The 18898-nt window shown below is 46.1% G+C and overlaps 1 long non-coding RNA gene and 2 pseudogenes across 1 annotated transcript in view; 2 read left to right on the plus strand and 1 right to left on the minus strand.

Moving 5' to 3' along the window:
- The window catches only part of LOC134761745 (uncharacterized), an 89374-nt gene extending 73464 nt beyond the window's left edge, over positions 1-15910 (minus strand). Inside the window, exon 1 of the long non-coding RNA XR_010140808.1 lies at positions 13779-15910. This is a non-coding gene — a long non-coding RNA (uncharacterized LOC134761745). The remainder of the gene's footprint in view (positions 1-13778) is intronic.
- On the plus strand, positions 2835-4704 carry LOC129060556 (uncharacterized; annotated as a pseudogene).
- On the plus strand, positions 4803-11319 carry LOC134761744 (endogenous retrovirus group K member 6 Env polyprotein-like; annotated as a pseudogene).
- Positions 15911-18898: the final 2988 nt, after the last annotated feature.

Consider the following 18898-nt stretch of genomic DNA (forward strand, 5'->3'; position numbering starts at 1 on the left):
TTTTCCACCAGTGAGCTTTCTTAGCACTCATGTGAAAAATCGTTTGAACATAGAGGTGAGAAGTTATTTCTGGGCTCAAAAACAAACAAACAAACAACAAGAGACAACAGATAAGGATACAGCATGGGCCGGGCGCAGTCGCTCATGCCTGTAACCCCAGCACTTTGGGAGACTGAGGCGGGCGGATCATCTGAGGTCAGGAGTTCAAGACCAGCCTGAGCGACAGGGAGAAACCCCCGTCTCTACTACAAATACAACATTAGCTGGGCGTGCTTGCGCATGCCTGTAATCCCAGCTACTCGGGAGGTGGAGGCAGGAGAGTCGCTTGAACCCAGGAGGCAGAGGTTGCAGTGAGCCACGATTGCACCATTCCACTCCAGCCTGGGCAACAAGAGCGAAACTCCATCTCAAAACAAAAAACAAAAAACCAGCATGAAATTCAAGAGCAGAAAGAGAAGAGCTTCAAAACCAGCATAATGAGAAAGTTGGGAAGCTTCTTACCAAAGCGTCTGGAAATAGACAAGAAATTCTTGTGAACTCCAATTTTCATACTGTACTGTCAAACACTAGAACTCACTGATTCCACCTTGCTGTATTTTGGGACCGAATTATCCACTTCGCTTCATTCCCCATCCCACCCCTTTTCTTCCCAGCGTCTGTTACTCTCCACCTTCCTGAGATTCCCTTTGTGTGTAGGTGTGAGATGGAGTCTCTTTCTGTTGCCCAGGTTGGGGTACACAGGCAGAATCCGGGCTCAATGCCACCTCTGCCTCCGGAGGTCAAGCGCTTCTTGGGCTTCAGCCTTCCGAGTAGCTGAGGCTACAGGCACGCGTCACCACGCCCGGCTAATTGTTTGTGTTATTAGTAGAGACGGGGTTTCACCATGTTGGCCAGGCTGGTCTCGAACTCCTGGCCTCAAGTGATCCGTGCGACTCGGCCTCCCATCGTGCTGGGATTACAGGCCTGAGCCACCACATCTGGCCAACATTTTCTTTTTTATTCCTACACAGAAGTGAGGACATGTAATATTTGTCATTCTGTGCCTGCCTTATTTCACTTAACATACAGACCCTGCAGTCTCATCCATTTTTTCTGCAGTGGAGAGGATTTTATTCCTCTTGAGGCTGAAGAATACTTCATTGTGTGTGCATACCACAGTTTCTTCATTGAAACAAATTTCTAAAAAGCAAATATTTTTAAGATGTCTCGGAATGTGAAACTTTAGGGATACTGTGCCCATTTTATTCTTTTCGATTTCTCATTTTATGTCTATGTAAGTGTACAACAAAGCAACAATCAATGTGTGTAGAAATCTATAACTTCAAGAAATGTACAATGAAAATGCTAAGTGGTGGCTGGGTGCCGTCGCTCACGCCTGTAATCCCGGCACTTTGGGAGGCCGAAGCGGGCGGATCACCTGAGGTCGGGAGTTGAAGACCAGCGTGACCAATATGGAGAAACAATGTCTCTACTAAAAATACAAAAAAAAAAAAAAAATTAACGGGGCATGGTAGCACATGCCTGTAATCCCAGCTACTCGGAAGGCTGAGACAGAAGAATTGCTTGAATACGGGAGGCAGAGGTTGCAGTGAGCCGAGATCGTGCCATTGCACTCCAGCCTGGGCAACTAGAGTGAAATTCTGTCTCAAAAAAAAAAAGAAAGAAAAAGAAAAGAAGAAAAAAAAAGAAAATCTTACTTCCATAATCGCAGGGGGTGTTCACCCCGATGATACTGTTTTCTAATATCCAGGGAAGGAGGGTATGATATTACTCCCAATATCGCAGGGGTTGTACACATTTTCGTGATATTGTGTCTAATATCCAAGCAAACAGAGGATGACATTGGTTTCAATATCGCACAGGGTGGACACCCCCCCGGATACAGTTCTGAATATCCCAACGGGGAGAGGATGATATTACCCCCCATATCGGAGGAAATGCACACCACCCTGGGATTTAACTCCTGATATCCAGAAAGGAAAAGTATGATATGACTCCCAACACGGGAGGAAATGTACACCCGCCCTGTGATAATTTTGCCAATATCCGGGGGGCAGAGGATCATGCTACTTCCAATATCGCAGGGTGCGTACACCCCCTCTGTGATCTTGTTGCTAACATCCAGGTTTGGGGAGGACGACATTACTCCCAATATCACAGGGGGAGTACACCCCCCATGACCTTGTTCGTAATTTCCTGAGTGGAGAGGATGATACTACTCCCAATATGGCAGGGGTGTACACCCCACCGTGATGGATTTCTAAATACTCAGGGCGGGATAGGATAATATTACTCCCAATATCGCAGAAGGTGTACATCTCTGCTGTGATATTTTTCATAGTATCCAGGGAAAAAGAGGATGATACTTTCCGAATAGCCGGGGTTTTCCACGACGCCCGCGCCGTGATGTTGTTCCTAATATGCAGGTGGGCAAAGAATCATATGACTGCGAATATCGCAGGTGGTGTACAGGCCCCTTGTAACGTTGTTCCCAATATCCAGGGAAGGAGGGACCGATATTACTACCAATATCACACCAGCTGTACAACCCACTGTGATTTCTTTTCTAAAACCCGTGGCACAGAGGATGATAGTACTTTCAATATCGCACAGGTGTACACACTTCACCCCGTGATATTGTTCCTAATAGCCAGAGGGCGAGTATAGGGAAAAGAAAGAGAGATCAGACTGTCACTGTGTCTATGTAGAAAGGGAAGACATAAGAGACTCCATTTTGAAAAAGACCTGTACTTTAAACAATTGCTTTGCTGAGATGTTGTTAATTTGTAGCTTTGCCCCAGCCACTTTCACCCAGCCACTTCGACCCAAGTTGGAGCTCACAAAAACATGTGTTGTATAAAATCAAGGTTTAAGGGATCTAGGGCTGTGCCGGACGTGCCTTGCTAACAAAATGTTTACAGGCAGTATACTTGGTAAAAGTCATCGCCATTCTCTAGTCTCAATAAACCAGGGGAACAATGAACTGTGGAAAGCTGCAGGGGCCTCTGCCCTTGAAAGCGGGGTATTGTCCAAGGTTTCTCCCCATATGATAGTCTGAAATATTTCCTCATGGGATGAGAAAGACCTGACTGTCCCCCAGCCTGACACCCGTAAAGGGTCTGTGCTGAGGTGGATTAGTGAAAGAGGAAAGTCTCTTGCAGCTGAGATGGAGGAAGGCCACTGTCTCCTGCTTGCCCCTGGGAACTGAATGTCTCGGTGTAAAACCCGACTGTACATTTGTTCAACTCTGACAAAGGAGAAAAGCTGCTCTGTGGCGGGAGGCGAGACATGTTGGCAGTAATGCTGCCTTGTTATTCTTTACTCCGCTGAGATGTTCAGGTGGAGAGAAACATAAATCTGGCCTACGTGCACGTCCAGGCATAGTACCTTCCCTTGAACTTAATCATGATATAGATTCTTTTGCTCCCATGTTTTTTGCTGATCTTCTCTTTATTATCACCCTGCTCTCCTACTACATTCCTTTTTGCAGAAATAATGAAAATAATAATCAATAAAAACTGAGGGAACTCAGAGGCCGGTGCCGGTGCAGGTCCTTGGTGTGCTGAGTGCCAGTCCCCTAGACCCACTGTTGTTTCTTTCTACTTTGTCTCTGTGTCTTAATTCTTTTCTCCGTCTCTCATGCCACCCGACTAGAAATACCCACAGGTGTGGAGGAGCAGGCCACCCCTTCTTCTGCCACCCAACGCAGGTGCCTTTCTCTAGGGTGAAGCTACGCTAACAATGTGAACATTGAGGACAGCCGACGAGAGATTCCCGAGTACATCCAGTCAGCCTTGCGGTAAGCTTGTGCCCTTGGAGGAATCCAGGGTAACAATGGGGCAAATTGAAAGTAAATATGCCTCTTATCTCAGCTTCATTAAAATTCTCTTAAGAAGACGGGGAGTTAAAGCTTCTACAGAAAATCTAGTCACGCTATCTCAAACAATAGAACAAGTCTGCCCATGGTTTCCAGAATAGGGAACTTTAGATTTAAAAGATTGGGAAGAAATTGGCAAAGAACTAAAACAAGCAACTAGGGAAGGTCAAATCATCCCACTTACAGTATGGAATGATTGGGCCATTACTAAAGCAACTTTAGAACCATTTCAAAGAGAAGAAGACAGCATTTCAGTCTTTGATGCCCCTGAAAGCTGAGTAATAGATTGTGAAGAAGAGGCAGGAACAGAGTTAAAAAAGGAATGGAAAGTTCACGTTGTAAAAATGCAGTAGAGCCTGGAATGGCTCGGTCAACCCAAAATGTTGACTATAATCAATTACAGGAGGTAATATATCCTGAATCATCAAAACTGGGGGAAGGAGGTCCAGAATTATTTGGGCCATCAGAGTTTAAACCACGATGGCCACCAACTCCTTCTCCTGCGGTTCAGATGCCTGTGACATCACAATCTCAAAAGCCAATCCAGGCACAGTATCCGCAATAGCAGCCAGTAGAAAATAAAACCCAACCATCGGTAGTTTGTCAACACCAGCCGCCAGCCGAATGTCAGTATCCGCCATCTCCAGAGGTTCCGTATGGATCTCAGGCTGTGCGTCCTGTGCCAAATAGCAAGGCACTATAGCAACAACCCAGGGCGATGGCGTTTGATCCTACATTACCACCTAGTGGACAAGATAGTGCACTGCATGGGACGATTGCTACAGCCAGAAAACGGGGAGATCTTGAGGCATGGCAGTATCCGGTAATGTTACAACCGATGCCGGTCGGGAAAGGGAGTCAAGCAGGAGCGTCTGTCCGAACTGAGGCTAGATATGAATCTTTCACCATGAAAATGTTAAAAGATATGAAAGAAGCAGAAAGAAAATTTTAAAAGATACGAAAGAACCACGTCTCCTTATATGAGAACATTATTAGATTCCATTGCTCGTGGAAATAGACTTAGTCCTTATGATTGGGAAATTTTGGCTAAATCTTCCCTTTCACCCTCTCAGTATCTACAGTTTAAAACCTGGTGGATTGATGGGGTACAAGAACAGGTACATAAAAATCATGCTATTAACCCTGTTGTTTATATAGATGCAGACCAATTGCTAGGAACAGGTCCAAATTGGGGCACTATTAACCAACAATCAGTAATGGAAAATGAAGCTATTGAACAACTAAGAGCTATTTGCCTCAGGGCCTGGGAAAAGATTCAGGACCCAGGAATCTCCTGCCCTTCTTTTAGTTCAATCAGACAAAGCTCTAAGGAGCCATATCCAGACTTTGTGGCAAGGTTGCAAGATGCAGCTCCAAAATCCATTGCAGTTAATAACGTCCGAAAAGTTATTGTAGAAATAATGGCTTCTCAAAATGCAAATCCAGAATGTCAATCGGCCATAAAGCCATTAAGAGGAAAGGTTTCAGCAGGAGTTGATGTAATTACAGAATAGGTGAAGGCCTGTGATGGGATTGGAGGAGCTATGCATAAAGCAATGCTATTGGCTCAAGCAATTACAGGGGCTGCTTTAGGAGGACAAGTTGAAACATTTGGGGGAAAATGTTATAATTGTGGTCAAATCGGTCATCTAAAAAAGAATTGCCCAGGCTTAAATAAACAGAGCAATAAAAAGGAGCCTCCTGGCCTGTGTCCAAGATGTGGAAAAGGAAATCATTGGGCTAAGGAATGTCGTTCTACATTCGATAAAAATGGACAACCATTGTCAGGAAAAAGGAACAGGGGCCAGTCCCAGGCCCTGCAAAAAAGTGGGGCATTCCTGATTCAGCCATTTTTTCTTGAGGGTTTTCAGGGAAAACAACCCCCACAGTAAATACCACCATTTCAGGAAATCGGCCAATTACAACAATACAACAGTTCTCCCCCGCCACAGCAGGCAGCGCTGCAGTAGATTTATGTTCTACACAAATGATTTCTTTACTCCTTGGAGAGCCCCCGCAAAAGATTCCTACAGGGGTATATGGCCCGCTGCCAGAAGGGACGGTAGGCCTTATTTTAGGACGATCAAGTCTAAATCTGAAGGGAGTTCAAATTCATACTGAGGTAATTGATTCAGATTATAAAGGGGAAATTCAGTTAGTGATCAGCTCTACTGTTCCCTGGAGTGCCAATCCAGGTGATAGAATTGCTTAATTACTGCTCTTGCCTTATATTAAAATTGGGGATAGCAAAACAGAAAGAACAGGAGGGTTTGGAAGTACCAACCCTGCTGCGAAAGCTGTTTATTGGGCTAGTCAGGTCTCAGAGAATAGACTTGTGTGTACAGTTACTATTCAGGGAAAGCAGTTTGAAGGATTAGTAGGTACTGGGGCTGATGTTTCTATCATTGCCTTGAATCAATGGCCAAAAAAAATTGGTCTAAACAAAAGCCTGTTGCAGGATTTGTTGGTGTGGGCACTGCCTCAGAAGTGTATCAAAGTGCCAAAATTTTACATTGTCTAGGACCTGATAATCAAGAAAGTACAGTTCAGCCTACGATTACTTCTATTCCAATTAATTTATGGGGCCGAGACTTATTAGAACAGTGGTATGCAGAGATTACTATTCCAGTCTCCGTATACAGCCCCCTGAGTCAAAAAATCATGACACAAATGGGATATCTCCCTGGAAAAGGACTAGGGAAAAATGGAGAAGACATTAAAGTTCCGGTTGAGGCTAAGGGAAATCCAGAAAGAAAAGGACTAGGGTATCCTTTTTCGGGGTGGCCACTGTAGAGCCTCCAAAACTCATTCCATGAGCTTGGAAAACGGAAAAGCCTGTATATGTAAATCAGTGGCCACTACCAAAACAAAAGCTGCAGGCCTTACACTTATTGGCAAAGGAACAATTAGAAAAGGGACATATTGAGCCTTTATTTCCACCTTGGAATTCTCCTGTGTTTGCAAGTCAGAAAAAATCAGGCAGAGGGCGCATGCTAACCGATTTAAGAGCCGTTAATGCAGTAATTCAACCCATGGGGCCTCTCCAACCTGGGCTGCCCTCTCCAGCCATGATCCCCAAAGATTGGCCTTTAATTATAATTGATCTGAAGGATTGCTTTTTTACCATTCCTCTGGCAAAACAGGATTTTGAAAAATTTGCTTTTATGATACCAGCCATAAATAATGAAGAACCAGCCACCAGATTTCAGTGGAAATTGTTGCCTCAGGGAATGCTTAGTAGTCTAACTATGTGTCAGACTTTTGTAGCTCAAGTTCTTCAACCAGTTAGAGACAAGTTTTCAGACTCTTATATCATTCATTATCTTGATGATATTTTGTGTGCTGCAGAAACAAGAGACAAATTAATTGACTGTTACACATTTCTGCAGACACAGGTTGCAAACGCAGGCCTGACAATGGCATCTGATAAGATTCAGACCTCCACTCCTTTTCATTATTTGGGAATGCAGGTAGAGGAGAGAAAAATTAAACCACACAAAGTAGAAATAAGAAAAGACACATTAAGAACATTAAATGACTTTCAAAAATTGCTAGGAGATATTAATTGGATTCGGCCAACTCTAGGCATCCCTACTTATGCCAGATCAAATTTGTTCTCTATCTTCAGAGGGGATCCAGACTTGAATAGTAAAAGAGCATTAACTCCAGAGGCAACTAAAGAAATTGAATTAGTTGAAGCAAAATTTCAGTCAGCACAAGTAAATAGAATACATCACTTAGCCCCAGTTCAACTTTTAATTTTTGCTACTGCACATTCTCCAACAGGCATTATTATTCAAAATACAGATCTTGTGGAGTGGTCATTCCTTCCCCACAGTAAACTTCAGACTTTTACGTTGTACTTAGATCAAATGGCTACATTAATTGGTCAGGCAAGACTACGAATAGTAAAATTGTGTGGAAATGACCCAGATAAAATCACTGTTCCTTTAAACAAGGAACAGGTTGGACAAGCTTTATCAATTCTGGTGCATGGCAGATTGGTCTTGCTGATTTTGTGGGAATTATTGATAATCATTACCCAAAAGCAAAAATCTTCCAGTTTTTGAAATTGACTACTTGGATTTTACCTAAAATTACCAGACATAAACCTTTAGAAAATGCTCTCACAGTGTTTACTGAGGGTTCCAGCAATGGAAAAGTGGCTTACACTGGGCCAAAAGAATGAGTCATTGAAACTCAATATCACTCATCTCAAAGAGCAGAATTGATTGCTGTCATTTCAGTTTTACAAGATTTTAATCAGCCTATTAACATTGTTTCAGATTCTGCATATGTAGTACAGGCTACAAAGGATGTTGAGACAACCCTAATCAAATATAGGATGGATGATCAGTTAAATCAGCTGTTTAAATTGTTACAACAAACTGTGAGAAAAGAGAAATTTCCCATTTTATATTACTCATATTCGAGCACATACTAATTTCCCAGGGCCTTTAACTAAGGCCAATGAACAAGCTGATTTGCTAGTATCATCTGCCTTCATGGAAGCACAAGAACTTCATGCGCTGACTCATGTAAATGCAACAGGATTAAAAACAAATTTGATATCACACGGAAACAAGCAAAAAATATTGTACAACATTGTGCTCAGTGTCAAGTCTTACACCTGCCCACTCAAGAGGCAGGAGTTAATGCCAGAAGCTTATGTCCTGATGCATTATGACAAATGGATGTTACACACGCACCTTCATTTTGAAAATTGTCATTTGTCCATGTGACAGTTGATACTTATTCACATTTCCTATGGGCAACCTGCCAGACAGGAGAAAGTACTTCCCATGTTAAAAGACATTTATTATCTTCTTTTGCAGTCATGGGAGTTCCAGAAAAAATTAAAACAGATAATGGGCCAGGATACTCTAGTAAAGGATTTCAAATATTCTTAAATCAGTGGAATATTACACATACCACAGGAATCCTTTCTAATTCCCAAGAACAGGCCATAATTGAAAGAACTAATAGAACACTCAAAGCTCAATTGGTTAAACAAAATAAAAAAAGGAAAAAGACAGTAATGAGTATAACACTCCCCAGATGCAACTTAATCTAGCACTCTATACTTTAAATTTTTAAAATATATATAGAAATCAGACCACTACTTCTGCAGAACAACATTTGACTGGTAAAAAGAACAGCCCACATGAGGGAAAACTGACTTGGTGGAAACACAACAAACATAAAACATGGGAAATAGGTAAGGTGATAACATGGGGGAGAGGTTTTGCTTGTGTTTCAGCAGGAGAAAATCAGCTTCCTGTTTGGGTACCCGCTAGACATGTGAAGTTCTACAATGAACCCACCAGAGATGCAAAGGAAGGCGCCTCCCCAGACACAGAGAACCCGCAATCGAACATCATCAACTCGCAGGGTGAACAAAATGGTGATATCAGAAGAACAGATGAAGCTGCCATCCACCAAGAAGGCGGAGCCTCCGACCTGGCCCCAGCTAAAGAAGCTGGCACAGTTAGCTGAAAAAAGCCTGGAAAACACCAGGGTAACACAAACTCCAGAGAATATGCTGCTTGCAGCTTTCGTGATTGTATCAACGGTGGTAAGTCTCCCTATGTCTGCAGGAGCCGCTGCAGCTAACTATACTTATTGGGCCTATGTGCCTTTCCCAGCCTGAATTCGGGCAGTCACTTGGATAGATAATCCTATTGAAGTAGATGTTAATAACAGTGCATGGGTACAAGGCCCCACAGATGACCGTGGCCCTGCCCAACCTGAAGAAGAAGGAATGATGATAAACATTTCCACTGGGTACCATTATCCTCCTATTTGCCTGGGAAAAGCACCAGGATGCTTAATGCCTACAATCCAAAATTGATTGGTAGAAGTACCTACTGTCAGTGCCACCAGTAAATTTACTTATCATAGGATAAGTGGAATGTCACTTGAGTCACAAGTGAATAATTTACAGAATTCTTCCTATCAAAGATCCTTACAATTTAGGCCTAAAGGGAAACCATGTCCCAAGGAAATTCCAAAAGAATCAAAAGACCCAGAAGTCTTAGTTTGGGAAGAATGTGTGGCTGATACTGCAGTGGTACTACAAAACCATAAATTTGGAATTATTATAGACTGGGCCCCTCGAGGCCAATTATATTATGATTGTATGGGCCAGACTCACTCATGTTCACAGGCTCCATCTGTCTGGCCCACTAATCCAGCCTATGATAGTGATTTAACTAAAAAGCTAGACCAGGTTTATAGAAGGCTAGAATCACCCTATCATTGGAAAGGGGGTGAAAAGGGGATTTCATCACCCTGACCAAAGTTACTTAGTCCTGTTGTTGGTCCTGAACACCCAGAATTATGGAAGCTCACTGTGGCCTCATACCACATTAGAATTTGGTCTGGAAATCAACTTATGGGAAGAAGAAATCATAAGCCATATTATACTATCAACCTAAGTTCCAATCTGACAATTCCTTTGCAAAGTTGTGTAAAACCCCCTTCTATGCTGGTTGTAGGAAACATAGTTCTTAAACCAGATTCCCAAACTATAACCTGTGAAAATTGCAGGTTGTTTACTTGCATTGATTCAACTTTGGATTGGCAGCATCGTGTTCTGTTAGTAATGGCAAGAGAAGGCGTGTGGATCCCCGTGTCCACGGACCAACCGTGGGAGGCTTCTCCATCCATACATATCATCACAGAAGTATTAAAAGGAGTCCTAACCAGATCTAAAAAATTCATTTTTACTTTAATTGCAGTGATTATGGGTCTTATTGCAGTCACAGCTACTGCTGCAGCTGCTGGAATTGCTTTACACTCCTCTGTTCAAACTGCAGAATATGTGAATAATTGGCAAAAGAATTCCTCAAAATTGTGGAATTCTTAGACTCAAATAGATCAAAAATTGGGAAATCCAATTAATGATCTTAGACAAACTGTTATCTGGATGGGAGATAGGCTCATGAGCTTGGAATATCTTTCTCAGTTACAGTGTGACTGGAATACATTAGATTTTTGTATTACACCTGGAGCCAAGAATGAATCTGAACATCACTGGGACATGGTTAGATGCCATCTACAAGGAAGAGAAGATAATCTAACCTTAGATGTTTCTAAATTGAAAGAACAAATTTTTGAAACATCAAAAGCCCAGTGAAATCTGGTGCCAGAATGGGAGGCAATGGTAAAATCTGTTAATAGCCTCACAAATCTTAACCCTGTCACTTGGGTTAAAACCACTGGAAATTCCACTATTGCAAATTTTGTATTAATCCTTGTATGTCTGTGTTCTCTATTGTTATTCTACCGGTGTATCCGGCAGCTCTGGAGAAACAGTGACCAGCGAGAATGGGCCATGATGACGATGGCGGTTTTGTCAAAATGAAAAGGGGGAAATGTAGGGAAAAGAAAGAGAGATCAGACTGTCACTGTGTCTATGTAGAAACGGAGGACATAAGAGACTCCATTTTGAAAAAGACCTGAACTTTAAACAATGGCTTTGCTGAGATGTTGTTAATTTGTAGCTTTGCCCCAGCCACTTTGACCCAGCCACTTGGACCCAACCTGGAGCTCACAAAAGCATGTGTTGTATAAAATCAAGGTTTACGGGATCTAGAGCTGTGCAGGATGTGCCTTGTTAACAAAATGTTTATAGGGAGTATACTTGGAAAAAGTCATTGCCATTCTCTAGTCTCAATAAACCAAGGTCACAATGCACTGTGGAAAGCCGCAGGGACCTCTGCCCTTGACAGCGGTGTGTTGTCCAAAGTTTCTCCCCATGTCATAGTCTGAAATATGGCCTCGTGGGATGACAAAGGCCTGACTGTCCCCCAGCCTGACACCCGTAAAGGGTCTGTACTGAGGTGGATTAGTAAAAGAGGAAAGTCTCTTGCAGCTGAGATGGAGGAAGGCCACTGTCTCCTGCTTGCCCCTGGGAACTGAATGTCTCGGTGTAAAACCCGACTGTACACTTGTTCAACTCTGACATAGGAGAAAAGCTGCCCTGTGGCGGGAGGGGAGACATGCTTGCAGTAATGCTGCCTTGTTATTCTTTACTCCGCTGAGATGTTCAGGTGGAGAGAAACATAAATCAGGCCAACGTGCACGTCCAGGTGTAGTACCTTCCCTTGAACTTAATCATGATATAGATTCTTTTGCTCCCATGTCTTTTGTTGACCTTCTCCTTATTATCACCCTGCTCTCCTACTACATTCCTTTTTGCAGAAATAATGAGAATAATAATCAATGAAAACTGAGGGAACTCAGAGGCCGGTGCCGGTGCAGGTCCTTGGTGTGCTGAGTGCCAGTCCCCTAGACCCACTGTTGTTTCTTTCTACTTTGTCTGTGTGCCTTATTTCTTTTCTCCGTCTCTCATCCCACGAGACTAGAAATACCCACAGGTGTGGAGGGGCAGGCCACCCCTTCAGCGAGAGCACGATATGACTCCTAATATCACGGGGGTTTGACACCAATATCCCAGGGGGTGGACACCCCCTGTGATGTTGTTCCTAATATCCAGGGGGAGAGAGGGTGATATTACTCCCAATATCGCAGGGGATATAAACCACCCCTGTGATATTACTCCTAATATCCAGGCGGAGAGAGGAAGATATTACTCCCAATATCGCAACAGGTGTACCAACCGCATGATTTGGTTTTGAACATCCGGGGGGCAGAGGATGATATTACTCCCCGTGTTGCAGGGAGTGTACCCACCCATGTGATACTCTTCCTGATATCCAGAGGGCGACAGGATATTATTCCCAATATTGCAGGGGTTGCACACATCCCTGGGAAACTCTCCCTCATATCCAGAGGGAGAGAGGATGATATCACTCCCACTACCGCAGGGGGCGTACACGGCCCTGTGATACTCTTCCTCATATCCAGAGGGAGAGAGGCTGATATTACTCCCAATATCGCAGGGGGTGTACACAACCCTGTGATATTGTTCCTCATATGCAGAGCGAAAGAGGATGATATGACTCTCAATATCGCAGAGGGTGTATGACCCTCTTGTCATATTGTTCTTAGTACCTTGGGAGGGAGAGGATAAGATTCCATTGAGTATCGCAGGGAATGTACACCCTTCCACTCTGATACCCTTCCTAATATCCAGGGGAAGAGAGGATAATTTTACTCCCAATATCGCAGAGGCAGTACACCCCCCACCCCGTGCTATTGTTCCTAATATGCAAGGGGGGAGAGGATGATACTTCTCCCAATATCGCAGGGCTGTTCACATCCCCAGTTACATTTTTCCTAATATCTAGGGGAGAGACAATTAGGTGACAGCAAATATCGCAGGGTGTGTCCATCCCTTCCTGATATTGTTCCTAATATCCGGGGGGAAGAGGATGATATCAAATATCAAAGGGGGTGTACAGGTCCCCCCACGATATTGTTCTTAATATTCATGAGGGGAGATGACGATACTACTCGAAATATTGCAGGGGATATTCACAGCCCCTGTGATATTGTTGCTAATATCCACGGGGGGAGAAAATAATACTACTTCTAATATCGCAGGTGGTGTACACCCCACCTGAAATATTGCGCCGAATATCCAAAGAGGGAGAGGATGGTATTCATACCAATGTCAAAGTGTGTGTACACGCCCCTTGTGATATGGTTTGTAATATCCAGGGGGCGGGAGGACGATATTAGACCCAACATCACAGAGGGTGTACACTACCCCTGTGATATAGTCCCTGACTTCCAGAGGGGAGAGGATGATATCACTCCCCATATCTCAGAAGTTGTACAACCCCCGTGATATTGTTCGTCATATCCAGGGAGGCACAGGATGACATTACATCCAATTTCGCGACAGGCGTACACGCACACTGTGATAGTTTGCCTCATATCCAAGAAGGGAGAGGATGATATTACTCCCAAGAAAGCAGTGGGTGTACATTACCCCTGAGTTGTTGTCTCTAATATCCGGGGGCGGGGTGGAGAGGATAACATCCCCTCAACTTTGGCAGGTGGTTGGACGCCCCTTGTGGTATTGTTTTTAATATCCAGCGGGGAAGACAAGAATACTATTTTGGATAGTCCGATTCATCCACTCCACCTTTCCGGAACTCTGAGGCCGGTAGGCGGCATGTAGTTTCCATGTGATCCCCGATACCTGTGCCGTCTTCTGTTCCCCAAGTCAGCCACAAACGCAGGCCCGTTATCTGAGCCGATCCGTAAGGGCAGTCCAAATCTAGGAATGAGATCTCAAAGAAGCACACGGGCTAGTTCACGAGCTTTCTCAGTTCGTGTTGGAGAAGCCTCCACCCACCCAGAGTAGGTACACCCAAGAACAAGTAAATACTTGTTACCTCCACACTTTGGCATCTCTGTGAAGTCTACCTGGAGATCTTGAAAGGGGGCTGCTCCATCAGCTTGTATGCCGGACTCAATGGCTGGACCTTGCCTCGCCTTATGCTGTCGGCAGGTTACACACCACACGGCTGCGTCACCGTGTTGGCAAGGGCTGACAAATGTGCGATGTCGAAATACTGGCCTAACAACTTTTGCGGTGATTCCTGACCTAGATGGGTGGTTTCATGGAAAGCCAGTACAACTGTGGCTCCTAGCAGCTGTGGCACAGCTGCTCTCCCATCTGGTAACCCAGTCGATCCTTTCTCCATCACTTGTCCTTCCCTCTACCTGGAGAAAGTCTCTTTCTTCTTTAGAAGAAGTAGGTAGAAGATCAGGTGCCTGAGGGAGCAGAGGGGCTGTGACTGGTGCCCGGAAGGGGGCAGATGCTGCTTTTCCAGCCTCTGAGTCAGCGCGGGAATTCCCCAAACCCACCAAGGTGGAAGCTCGCAGGTGTCCTCTGCGATGCGTAACTGCCACCTTGTGGGGTTTCCATACTGCTTCTAATCATTGCAAGATTCCTTGTTGATATTTTCTGTCTTTTCCCCCAGAGTTCAATAGGCTCTTTTCTTTCTAGAATGCTCCATGCGCTTGAAGCGTTCAAAAGGCATACCGAGAATCAGTGTAAATGTTGACAGTCTTACCTTCAGGGAGTTCTGAGGCCCCAATTAAAGCAATGAGTTCAGCTTTCTGGGCTGAAGTGCCCTGGGGCAACGATCTGGCTTCAACCACAGTGTCCAGGGTTACCACTGCATACCCTGCACATCTCTCTCCTTGTGGCTTGATGAAGCTGCTCCCGTCCACTTACAGTTCCCGGTCTACTGATGCCCAAGGCTGGTCCTGGAGGTCAGGTCTGCTAGAGTCAACTGCGTCCAACACTTGTACACGATCATGCTCGACAGGGCTCTCTCTGATACCGGGAGCAAGGTGGCAGGGTTTAGGGTGTTCCAAACTTCAGTGGTTATATGGGGATTTTCACAGAGCAAACTTTGGTACTTGGTGAGTCTAGCATTCATTAGCCAACAGTGTCCTTTAGTATTCATTAGAGTCAGCACAGCATGGGGGGCCTTTATGTGCAGGTTTTGCCCAGGAGTCAGCTTATTTGCTTCTTGTACTAGCAGGGCAGTTGCTGCCAAGGCCCTCAAACACGGGGGCCATCCTTTAGGAACCCCGTCTAGTTGTTGAGAGAGGTAGGCCACCAGCCTCGGCCAGGGCCCCACAGTTTGGGTGAAAACTCCAACTGCCATCTTTTCTCTCTCTGACGCATACAATGGAAAAGGCTTTGTCAGATCAGGTAGCCCCAGGGCTGGGGCTGCCGTCAGTTTTTTCCTTTAACTCATGCAAGGCTTGCTGCTATTGGGATCCCCATTCGAGAGGTTCCTGGTCCCCCCCTTTGTGACCTCATACAAATGCTTGGCTCATACTGCAAAGCTTGGGATCCACAGTCTACAAAACCCCACAGCTCCTAAGAATTCTCTCACATGCCTTCCGCTCTTAGGCTCCGGTCGATTGCAAATCACCTGCTTTCTTTCTGCTCCCAGGCTGCGTTCCCCATGTCAGATAGTAAATCCCAAGGAACGTACCCGCTGTCGGCCGATCTGAGCCTTTTTCTTGGACACCTTATACCCACAGTCCTCCAGGTGCCGGAGCAGGGCATCTATTCCCTTGGCACACCCGACTGCCATAGGGTGTCCCAGCTAAAGGTCATCAACCTACTGGAGCAACAGGCAGCCTATGTTTCTGGTGGGAAACTTCTGGAGGTCTGGGGCCAACGCCTCCCCGAAGATGGTGGGGAAGTTCTTGAACCCTTGGGGAAGCCGGGTCCAAGTGTACTGAGTAGTGACACCTGACTCCGGATCTTCCCACTGAAAGGCAAACAGCTTCTGGCTCTCTGGGGCTAATCTGATATGAAAGAAAGCTTCTTTCAGGTCCAAGCAGGTGAACCAGCTGTCCTCAGCTGGCAGCAACCCCAACAATGTGTACGGGTTAGGTAGTGTTGGATGGAAAGTCATTGTAGCTTGATGAAGCAAGCGCAAATCCTGTACCGGCCTGTAGTCCTTGGTCCCTGGCTTGGGAACAGGCAGGAGGGGAGTGTTCCATGGGACTGAGAAGGAACTCGAATTCCAGAAGTTCTTAGGTGCTTGAGATGGACCTGGATACCTTGAAGAGCTTCTCCGGGGACCGGGTCCTGTTTTTGCCTAACCGGCTGGGCCCCAGGCTTCACTTCTATGAGTCTGGGGGCTTGGTTGATTGCCAACCCTGGAGGGTTGTCTTCCGCCCCTACTCTTGGCCACCGCTTAGCCAGAGCTGGTCTTCTCTCTTGGCCCAGCTCAGTTAAGGAAAGTCTCTATTCCTCCTCTCGGGGGACCGTAAGGGTCATAATGCTTCCCGTTCCGGGTCACTTTAGCAGCAAAGAGCCGTGCTCTGTCAAAGAGACAGTGGCTCTCAGCTGGCTAAGCAAGTCCCTTCCCAACAAGGGCAAGGGACAGTCAGGCGCGGACAAAAACTGATGAATCGCTCTATGTCCTCCTACAGTGCAAGTCCGAGGCAAGCAGACAGCTTGCTTTGCTGAAACCCCCGTGGCTCCGATGATGTCAATAGTCTCTTTGGAGAAGGGGGCGACCGGGGCGGTTACTACCGAACGTTCAGCACCGGTATCTACAAGAAAATCAACGTCTCTACCCCCGACTGTCATTCTGTCCACAGGCTCTTTGGGGACCCTTGAGCCCGGTCTCCCTCAGTCCAAGAACACTTACTTCTGCCAGGTCGAGCTGGGCCCCTTCCTCCTTGTCCGGGGCCTCTTGCTCTGAGTCACCTTGTTTTCTTTTCAGCTGAGGGCATCTGTTCTTCCAATGTCCGATTTCTGTTCAATAAGCACACTGCTCACGCTGCCAACTCTGACAGCCAAGCTGAGTTTCTTTCCCAGGGCCCCCCTTCCCTTGCCTCTCTGGGGGGACCCCTCTGATTGCTGCAGCTAACAGGTCGGTGTTTCACCGGGCCTGACGTTCACTCTCTTTGTGGTTTTCCTTACAGCTTACTGCATCCCTGTTTACAAACACCTGTTTAGCTATTTCTAAGAATTGTGATGTATCCATCCCTGCAAACCCAGCCTGTTTCTGCAGGTTTCTTCACATGTCTTCTGCACTCTGACTGGCTCAAACTACGTGAATCGTGCGCTGATTTTCAGGGCTATGGGGATGAAAGCCAGTACACATACGGTAGGCCTCACACAGTCTCTGGTAGAATTGTGCTGGACTTTCTTCCTTTCCCTGAATAACCTCAGAGACCTTGATAACGTTTGTGGCCTTCTGAGCTCCCCTCTTGAATGCTTCCAAGAGAGCTTCCCTGTCTCGGTTTAGCCTTTGCATATCCTCTCTTTCATTTGGGTCCCACTGGGGGTCGGTTCCTGGTAACTGGGTCCTTCCGTACTCTTGGGGGTTTTGAGAATCAGCTGGTGCCTGTTCCTCTAGCCACTCAGTTGCTGCTTGGAGCACCCTCCGCCTTTCATCTCTGTGAAAGAGGAACATGAGCCACTGGTGGCCATCAGCCCAGGTGGGGTTGTGGGTCTGGAGAATAGTTTGGAGCAAATCAATTCCAGCCTGTGGCTTTTCGGGATAGGACGGGTTATTGTTTTTCCAGTGGAGAAGGTCGGCAGAGGTGAAGGGCTGGTAGAGAAAAACACGCCTGTCCACCACGTGACCATCCTCATCTCTCCCAGCATACCGCTGCTCTCTCAGGGGCATTTGGATCCCGGTTTTGGGTCATCAACCAGCTGCCAAGGGAGGGGTTTCTCCCGAGTCTTCACTTCCTCTCTTGTCTACTCTGGATGGCCTAGGGATAGGCTTGTCTTGCGGAGGCGCAAGCACTGTGGGCTCAAGAGTGGGGAGCCTCTTTCCCTGGGAAGGGGAGGGCACCACTGGGATCACTGGTGCTATCTCCTGCAGTGGACGTTCTGATGTTGGGTCGAACAGAACTTGAGGAGTTGATTTCCGTGGGCGGGTGGAGCAGGATCCTTCCTTAGCTATCTGTCCCTTTGCTACTAGTATTGCTGCTGCCTGCCCTCTTAGCCACTGTGGGGGTTCTAGCACCAGCCGTCACCAGGTGTCTATGTATGGGAACTGGTCTAGGTATCCTTTCCCAGTTCCCTTGTGCCACACCTGAGAAACAAGGGACCTGTCCAGGCTTCCTTCTGACGGCCGAGCCACTTCTAATGTCAGGCAATCTATTTCCCACAAAGCTCTAAGTTCCCCGGTGGTCTGGTGGTTAGGAATCGGCACGCTCACTGCCACGGCTCAGGTTCAATTCCCGGTCATGTTGAACCAAGAAGCGGAGCAGGACGAGCCGCGGACAAACCCCTCAGACACCGGATTCCAGGAGGACCATGTTCCTTTTAATCCTCTCCAGGAGACAGGAGACGCGTCTTAAGAGCGGAGCTCCCCCCGAAGGAAGACAGAGTTCCTGGCCCTTTTCTCAGGGCTTACAACTCTAAGAGGTTCCACCTGAAAGGGTCTTTCGTGGTGGATTCAGAGCACATGTGCTTCGAGTGGGGGTGGGGGAGGTTCATCTTTTCACCTCAGGCCGGCTCATCAGTGGCACCGGCTGGTCTTGCCACTGGCTTCATTCCTCTTGTTTTTCAACTTTTACTTCGTCCTCCTCTTCAGAGACAGGAGA

This window comes from Pongo abelii, chromosome 6, assembly GCF_028885655.2.
Source record: "Pongo abelii isolate AG06213 chromosome 6, NHGRI_mPonAbe1-v2.0_pri, whole genome shotgun sequence".
In the NCBI taxonomy this organism is placed as follows: domain Eukaryota; kingdom Metazoa; phylum Chordata; class Mammalia; order Primates; family Hominidae; genus Pongo; species Pongo abelii.